Here is a 9946-nt window from a genome sequence, read left to right on the forward strand (position 1 = left end):
AAAATGTACAAGGGCGTAGGTTAATTGTGTGTAATTGGGCGTCATGGTCCGTGCGCCGGAAGGGCTGGTTACTGTGCTGGATGTCTAAATTTTAAAAGAAAGAAAAGCATGAAAAGGGAATCCCTCCAGAGACCTTGAGAGAGACACTTTAGAGCAGTGGTTTTCAAACTGCCTCCCTAAACTCACCTTCCACCTTAATTAATCCCTATGCCATCTGTTCTCTGTGATTAGTAAGGGACTGCTTAAGGTGGGATGTGAGTGGGAAGGGAAGGTTGAGAATCACTTCTCTAGACCCAATTGTTACTGAAATAATTTTGCTGGAGAAAAATTGTCATTGGATCATTTCCTTTGGAGCTATGAAACTGTGCACATAACAAGTCATTGAGGTATGATTAAAACAGTGGTTTTCAAACTTTTTCTTTCTACCCACATACCACCTTAAGCAACCTATCACAGAGCACCTATGGCACAGGGACTGCTTAAGGTGAAATGTGAGTTGGGTTTGGGGGTGGGGGGGGGGGGGAGTTTGATGCACTTCAGTGCCAATAATGACAGAATCCAAAAGGTGAAATCTACAGAGATGTATCTTCACATTAACGGCCTTGGCTCAAAATGATGCAGATAAAGTGGACAGATTCCAGCCAATTTTGAAACTGATCAGCATGGATTGTTATGACATTACATCAGAGATAATTCCCATTTATTATAATCTCCATTGATAATTACATTTTAATAGAATATTAAACTGAGATTCAGTGTTGCATATAATGTTAAAGAGCTATGCACAACCTGTATTTTTTAAATTCATTCAAGGGGTGTGAACTTCACAGGCTGAGCCAGCATCTAATCACTCTGTCCCTAAGTGTTCTTGAGAAGGTGAGGGGAGCAGTTTTGTTGCAGTCCTTGGTGTTTCCCATAGTGCCGTTAAGAAGGGAGAATCCCAGGGATGGTGAAGGAATAGTGACGGATTTCCATTTCAATCAATTCTGTGGGAAACTTAACTTTATTCAAGGAGGAATTTTCCAGGATTTGTAGAGACCACATCAAGTCAAGTCAACTTTATTTATCGATCATACCATGTTCGCACGCAGGATCACGGAGCATATTTACAATAAATATAAGTTAGGAAAGCAGTTAACACATTAAAATATTAAGGTATTAAGACATATACATTGAAAGTCCACATCTGTACTGGGAGTTCAAGAACCTGATGGGCCCAAGTGCTATCTTACCTTCTGCCAGATGACAGAAGGGAGAACATTTACATGCTGGATGTGTTGAAGTCGTTCACAATGTTCATTGCCTTTCAGCTGCATTGTGTGTTGTAGATGTCCTTCATGGTAGGAAGAGGTTCCCCAATGGTCTTTTCCACTGACTTCACTATCCTCTGCAGGGTCTTGCAGTCCGAGGAGGTGCAGCTTCCAAACCAGGCGGTAATGCAGTTGCACAGGATGCTCTCGATACATCCTCTGTAGAATGTAGTGAGGATGGAAGGTGGGAGATGAACTTTCTTCAACCTTCGCAGGAAGTCGAGGCGCTGCTGGGCTTTCTTGGCTCTGGAGCTGGTGTTAAGGGACCAGCTGAGATTCTTCGCTAGGTGCACTCCGAGGAACTTGATACTCTTTTGAGTTCATCCTTGGCAGCAACATTCCTTAAGAGCTGGAGACAGGGATTGGGGGAGGGTGGGAAAGGTGGGGAGGGGACCATGGCATGGTGGTCTTACTCAAGAACCTGGCAAGAACCTGGCAATAACCTCTTCAGCCCTCCGGTGTGTTTGTCTGTTTTCACTTTATGTTGTGTCTTTCTGAAGAAGTCCCCAGGAGCTTCACAGCATTCTTGTTGAGGAGGAGTCATTCTGCGCTCAGCAAGATCCCACAAACAGCAACATGATAGTGACCAATCAAATGCACAAACGTGCTGGAGGAACCCAGCAGGTCCCGTGGTGTCCATAGGAGGCAAAGATATACATCCGACTTTTTGGTCCTGAGCCCTTCGTCAAGGTGGGACCAATTAAACCTGCTCATGCTGTGGAATCAAATAAATGTTGGCTCCAAGACAATGGGGAGAAATCCCTGATTCATGGGGTCATTGGGTCATGGAGCACAGAAGAGGACTTCCACCCTAAATCATACATGCCAGCCAAGTTGACGTTCTGAGCTAGACCCTTCCAGTCCATACATTTGTCCAAATGGGTTTTGAACATTGTAACTCTAACCTCTTCGACAGTTTTCTCTGGCAGCTCATTCCAGATGTGGACTATGCTATGCCAGTCAGAATCCCCTTAAATTTCTCCCCTCTCACATTAAAACTATCCCTCATTATGCAATGATCGACCCTGGGAATGAAGACTGAGAGCATCCAATTCATTCCTAACCCAGATCAGAAGTGAATGGGAATAAACAGGACAACCTGCAGATATTGGGGTTTAGTGCAAAACACAAAAGTGCTGGAGAAACCCAGCAGCTCACACACCATCATACCAGGGGAAGGGCTCAGGCCCAAAATTGATGACTGCCTTTTACTTCCTGTATCAAGGTCTGGTACGGGGACACCAATACTCATGACCGCAAAGCCTTCCAAAAGATAGTGGACATAGCCCAGGACATTGCAGGCAAAACCCTCCCCACCATCAAGAACATCTACAGAGTATGCTGTCGTTGGAGAGTAGCAGCGATCATCAATGACCTGCACATGCTCTGTCCTCACTGTTACCATCAGGAATGAGGTCTCGGTGCCACCAGGTTCAGGAACAGCCACTACCCCTCCACCATCAGACTCCTCAACAATAAACTCAATCAGGGCCTCATTCAAGGACTCTTTTGCTCTTTATTGAATTTTACTCATTGTAATGCAGTCATTTTGTTTATATTTCTTTATTCATTTACATGTAATTGCATGTTCTTGAATTATTTTTGCACTATTAATAAGTGGTAATTCTGCCTCGCCCACAGGAGAAAGGATCTCAGGGCTGTATGTAATGTCATGTATGTACTCTGCCAATAGATCTGAACTTTGAACTTCCTGTGGCTGCTGTGTGACTACAACACAGGTTTGTGTTTTGATGCTTGTGACTGAGGACAGGTTCCTATCACCTGGAATCACTGAGGGTTGATTATTTATCCACTTGGACAAATGAGAATTTAAAATCATAACTCAGCGAGTACGCAGAATGCAAAGTGATTTCTTTGCTCTAACCATATTGCGAGCAGGTAAAGGCAGAGACCTTTGTATATTTTGCATAATAGGAAAAGATTAACAGAGGAAATATTAAAGATTAACTGATAGGGCACAAATTGTAAAAGTCTAGATTTTTCTGAGAAATGCAAACTAATCTGAGCAGATATATTTGCTCATCCACTCTATCCAACAGCAATTAGGCTCTTGAACTTCCCTGTACAACACTAATCATAACACCACACTCCAAGACCACTAATGATCTGTCAATACTATTGTAACAGCACATCTTTTGCACTGTAAAGTGAATATTTATCTATTTATTCTTTTTTTAAATATTTTTCTCTTGTGCAGTATTGTGTCAATTTAATTTATAACTCTTGGCTTGTTAGTGTGTTTTGTGCATCTTTGTAGCTGTTGTAAGAATTTCATTAGATCTGTGACTTGTTGACAGGATTTCAAGGTTTGAATTCCAGGGAAAGGTTGTGCAGACTAGGGCTTTTTTTCTCTGGAGCGTAGAAGATTGAGGGGGGACTTGATAGAGGTGATTAAGATTTTAAAAGGGACAGACAGAGTAAATGTGGATAGCCTTTTTCAATTAAGAGTGGGGGAGATTCAAACTAGAGGGCATGGTTTAAGATTGAAGGGGGAAAATTATAAGGGGAACATGAGGGGAAATTTCTTTTCATAAAGGGTGGTGGGGATGTGGAATGAGCTTCCGGCAGATGTGGTTGAGGCGGGATCATTGGTTACATTTAAGGAAAGACTGGATAGTAACATGGAGAGGAGAGGACTGGAGGGGTATGGACCGGGTGTTGGTCAGTGGGACTAAGAGGGTGGAAATTTGTTATGGCATGAACTAGTAGGGCCGAACTGGCCTGTTCTGTGCTGTAAGTGGTTATATGGTTATATGTACATGCCAATAACCTCTCATTACGCTGGACAATGAAAATTTGCCTCCTGAACACTTTGGAGTGTATTTTATAGATTTTAGTCTGCTGATCACTTTAAAATGTTCCTATCATGTACCTTTATTTTAGATTTAACCTATTTTTGTGATTTCATGTTATATTTTTAACCTGCTTTAAGCATCCAAAACCATGAAGTGCAGAATGTCAGTAAAAATTCATTTTCTGCATTCGCACTTGGACTCCTTCCCCACTGATCTTGGTGCAGTCAGTGACGAACATGGTGAAAGGTTTCACCTGACACTGGGACCATGGAAAAGGGGTATCAGGGCAACTGGAATAATCAGTGCAGGCCTATTATTGATGGACACTGACACAAGAGGTATTAGATGCTGAGTACAAATGAAAATCAGCGGCAAAACATTTTTAGGTCAGTTGAACTAACGCAACGTGTCAGCATCATTATGCGATTAAACATGCTCAATTCATCCATGTTCATTTAATGCATGAAGCAGCAAATGTAAAATTATCTTGGAGTTCAGTTTGAAATGGTCTATCATAATCCCCAATTTTTTTTACATGAAGCATCCCTTCCGAAAAAAAAATTGTTGTCCAGTGTTCTCCTTACCCCCGTAGGTTTTCACAAGTCCAAGATCCCTGTTGTGTGTGTAACAATGTTTGTTCCAAACTTGCTGGTGGTCGTTTCAGTCACATTCTCCTGCTAGCTCCCTGTGGAGTTCAGGTGTGCAGGAATCAAAGTCAAAGTAGCACTTTTATGGGAGAATCTGCGCATGCAATTTGTGGCAATAAAAATACGTGATCTTGTTTTGTGCTTAGACTTGGGATGGTGATTTAATTCAGAGGTCCAATAGCATTGACTCAATGACAGAGTTGATGTGGCAAAGATGTTTCCCATGATAGGGGGGTCTACAACAAGAAAACTGAAGGGTGCTCATTTAAAATGGAAAGCCAGAGGAATTTCTTTAGCCAGAGGATGGTGAACCTTTGGAATTTGCTTACCATGACTGGCTGTGGAGACCACATAATTGGGACTATTTAAGGAAGAGATTGATAGGTATCTGAATAGCCAGGGTATCAAAGATTATGAGGAGAAGGCAGGGAAGTGGGGCTGAGTGGAAAAATGGATCAGCTCATGATGGAATGGCAGAGCTGACTCGATGGCCTGAATGGCCTACATCTGCTCCTATATCTTATGAAATTTGAATTTAACACTTACCACTAGAGAGGGTGCTGAGGGGTTGTTTTCTCTGGTGAGGGGATCCAGAATGAGGGGAAATAGTTTCAGAAAATGAATTTTGCCAATTTAAGGCAAAGGTGGGGTCGTCTTTCCTCCCTCAGAGGCTGGTGACGCTGGAGATTTTGCTCTTGGAGAGCTGCGGAGTCATTGAATATGTTCAAGGCAGAAATGGACAGAACTGCAGGGGTTTTTGTGCATAGGGAGGGCTTTTATGGATGTCATTGGACTAGCCAAGAACATTGAATGGCGGAGCAGGTTGCTATGTTCTTATCTAAGGCAGGGCTCCACCCAATGTACCAAAGGAAGGAAATGAGAGTGAGAGGACCAAAAATTGGAATCTCTATTGTTGATGATCAGCCCTTCTCTTTGTGGAGAAGGTCAGGCTTTGTCACCCAACTGTGACAAACATACAAACATCCTACCATCCTCCGTCAAAACGCAGTGCAAGCCTTGCAGCAGGCTATTGTGGACCACTTCATCATCTGAGGAGACACGTAAAGTTGCTCCACATAATTGGAGTTGAAAGGTCAAGACAATGGGGTATGCTTCTAATGGCACATTTGAAATGATCTTATGGGGAAAATGAGTCGGGGGGAGGGGGGGGGTCATCTCTAAATCTACAGTTGAAAGGTGTCCAAAGGTCCAAATATGATTTCCATTATATACCACACATCAGCTGGACCCATATAAGACTTTTAAATAACATTATTAAGATGAGTTTGCTTTATCTTGCGTGAAATCATTTTTGATTCAGTCAGCTCTCAGTTTTGCCAATTTTAATTCCTTAATTTCATCTTGTTTGGTCAGTTCTAAGAGGCAGTGAACACAATTGTTTCAGGATGGCTCAAAATTCATACCATTTTAGTCACATCATGGAAATGTGCAAGTTCTATTTTCAGGTCAGGAGGTTTAGTTAGACACAACAATTCTAATGTATGCAATTTACAGTGAATATAAATGTCTGTCAGTTCACTATCAGAGTTCATTTATATTATAGAACAGTTAGTTAGATATATCTGTGCATTGATCTCAAACTCTTTCCTACCTGCATATCTAATGAGTAATTATTTCTGTAGCTGTCCATTTATATATTTGGACCATGTTGCATGATATACATTGCAACCATAGAAAATCATACCATCATTCCAGTATCACAATACACTTATCTTGCAAATTAACAATGTAACACAGCATTTGTGCTATAAATAAATTAGTACCTTCTTACATTGGAAGAGAAACACCTAATAATTCATTGCTTAGCTGATATAATGCAATTCAACTGACTTCATAGATCAATGAAAATTGGTGTTTCCAGTCTTAAACTAATTCGGCTCTCCAGATAATAACATTTCTTCATTACGTATTTATAGACAGTTTTACTTTATTTTTCATGCGCTATTTGTATTGATGACAGTATTTACTGTCCATCCCCAATTGCCTTTGAGAAAGTGGCAGTGAGCTGCCAACTGGAACCATTGCACACTCCCGCTGAAGGTGTTCCCACGGTGGGTGGGAATGCCGAGATTTAAACCCAGCCACAATGAAGATGCAACAATGCATCTCTGAGTCAAGGTAGGATATGTCTCAGAGGAGTTCAAAGATCTGATTTATTGTCAATTATTATGCAATAATGACATCACATACAACCCTGAGATTCTTTTTCCTGTGGGCCAGGCAGAATTTCTACTTATCGATAGTGCATAAAAAACTAAACCAAAGAGAGAAATGTAAAAGAAATAAAGAAATGTAAACAAACTAACTGTGCAATACAGAAAATAAATATTCAAATATAAATAATGTGCAAAGTCAGAGCCCTTAAATGAGTCGTGATTGAGTTTGTTGTTGAGGAGTTTGATGGTGGAGGTGGAGAAGCTGTTCCTGAACCTGGTGGGGCAAGTCTTTCCTGATGACAGCAGTGAGAACAGAGCATGACCTGCGTGGTGTGATGCAAAAAGTTGTGCCCATTACCTTTTGCAGGGCTTTCTGCTCAGAGGTATCGGTGCCCCCATAGCAGGCTGTGAAGCAGCCAGTCAGCACATTTTCCACTACATACCTGTGAAAGTTTTCCAAAGTTTTCTATGTCATTCCAGACTCCTGAGAAAGTAGAGGGAGCTAACATGCTTTCTTTATGATGCCAATAGTGTGTTGGGTGCAGGAAAAGTCGTCTGACATAGTGACTACAAGGAATGTAAATATGCTCTCACTCCACCACTGATCTCCCAATGAAACTGGATCATACACCTCTAGTTTCCCCCTCCTAAAACCAACAATCATCTTGGTTTTGGTGACATTGAGTGTATGGATATTGCTGGTGAACCATTTGGCCAAGTTTTCATTCTCCCTCCTGTATGCTGACTCATTGCTCCTTTTTATACCACCCACTACCACGGTATCATCGGCAAATTTGTAGACGATTTTGTATCGAGGTGCACAGTCATTGGATCTACAGGTGGTGGCTGCGGTGTTGGAGGGCGATGTTGGAGAAGCTAAGGCTGGAGTGCATTTTGTGGATGGTGAACACTGAATATTGTCCACTGGTGGCCGAGAGAATGACTGCTTTGGGTCCTCCATCAGGGTAAAAAGTTCACAAACCAGAGGATACATGTTTAAATTTTAAATTTAGACATAGAGTATGGTAACATGTCCTTCTGCCCCATGATCCCGCGCCACCCAATTAACCTACAACCTCCTTACATTTTGAATGGTTGGGAGGAAGCCGGAGTACCTATGCAGGTCATGGGGTGAATGTATGAACTCTTACAGTCAGGCCGGATTCAAACCTGAGTTTGCTGACACTATCACAGCTCTGTGCTAACCACAACACTAACCGTTAAAGTAAGGGCCAAGTTAAGGTATGTGGGCCAAGTTATGTACAGTGTGGTGGGTGCCTGGAATGAGCTAATATGGATTGTGGTGGAAGTCAGGGATGTATCTATGGAAAATAAGTCCTATGGCGGGGTGGCCAACCTTTTACATTCCATGCATCAAAATAAAAAACGATGAGGATGTCCTGGTGACCACCATGTTGCATTTAGCTTCAGCCTTTTAATAAGTTGGGAATGAATAGGAGGATGAAATGGAGAAGAAGGAGGTGTCCGTTCTTTATGTCGGGGGTGGGGTGGTGCTGGCCTTGGAAGGGGAAGGAATCGGATTCAGTCTACTGTCTAGGCTAATCGTGCCTCCTTCAATGTACCACTTCTAGTCATTGGGGGAGGAACGGGGACCACTGGGGGCCCGGGGCAGTGAAGGAGACATCTGGGGGGCAGAAATTACTGAGTGGTGTCCCCCTTCAAGTGGCACCCAGGGCACACGCCATACCTGCCGTACCCTAGTGGAAGTAGATTCAATGGAAGCTTCAAGATAGACACGTAAAAACGTAGAGAATAGGAGGATCTGGATCAGGTGCAGGGAGCAGAGTTTTAGTTTAATTTCAGCACAGACACATGGACCAAAGGGCCTCTTCTATGTTCAATCAATGAGGCTTCTCTTTCCTGATGGTGTCAAGAGTTGGAGGTTCCACTGGAGCTGCATTAATCCAGTTCAGGGGAGAGTGATTCCATCCGAGCATGGTGAATGGATATATTTCTGAGGCCACAATTAGTTGACTTGCTGAATAACTTGGGTCATTCGGCCAGAAGACGGGCGATGGTCATTGAGTACAATACTGCAGATGTCAGAATCCCAAAACAAAACCAAGACATCCTCAGTCACCTGAACAACACAATCAACTAGAGACATTTTTAGATGCAGACCTTATTTCATATTAGAAGAATACATTGGTTCCACACACCCTTAGAAGGAGAAACATTGAAAGATGGGAAAGTGAGAATAAAAATGGACTTGTGTCACAAATCAAAGAGGCAAGTCATAAATGAAGGTATAAAGACCACAGACTAGGAGTAGGAACAGGCCATTCAGCCCATCGACTCTGCCCCACCATTCAATCATGAGCTGATCCATTTCCCCATTTAGCCTCCCACCATTCAATCATGAGCTGATACATTTCCCCACTCAGCCTCACTGCCCGGCCTTCTCCCCATATCCTTTAATGCCTTGGCTCATCAAGAACCTATCAATCTCTGCCTTAAATACACCCAATAACCTGACCTCCACAACTGCCTGTGGCAGCAAATTCCACAGATTCACCTCCCTCCGGCTGAAGAAATTCCTCCATGTCTGTGTTCTAAGTAGATTGCCTTCGATCCTGAAGTTGTGCCTTCTTGTCCTAGACTCTCCCACCATGGAAAACAACCTTTCTACATCTACTCTGTCCATGCCTGTCAACATTCAAAATATTTCAATGTGATTCCCCTCTCATTCTCCTAAATTCCAACGAGTACAGGTTAAGACCTGTCAAAAGCTCTTCATATGATAACCCTTTCATTCCTAGAATCATTCTTGTGAACCTCCTCTGAACCCTCTCCAATTCCAGCACACCCTGTCTTAAATGAGGAACCCAAAATTGCTCACAATACTTCAAGTGAGGTCTCACCACTGCCTTATAAAGCCTTAACATCACATTCCTACTCTTATATTCTATTCCTCTTCAAATGAACATCAGCATTGCATAGCATCAGAACCCCTTCCACCCTACACGCAGCATCTT

The sequence above is a fragment of the Narcine bancroftii genome, chromosome 13 (assembly GCF_036971445.1).
Source record: "Narcine bancroftii isolate sNarBan1 chromosome 13, sNarBan1.hap1, whole genome shotgun sequence".
NCBI classification, from domain to species: Eukaryota; Metazoa; Chordata; class Chondrichthyes; order Torpediniformes; family Narcinidae; genus Narcine; species Narcine bancroftii.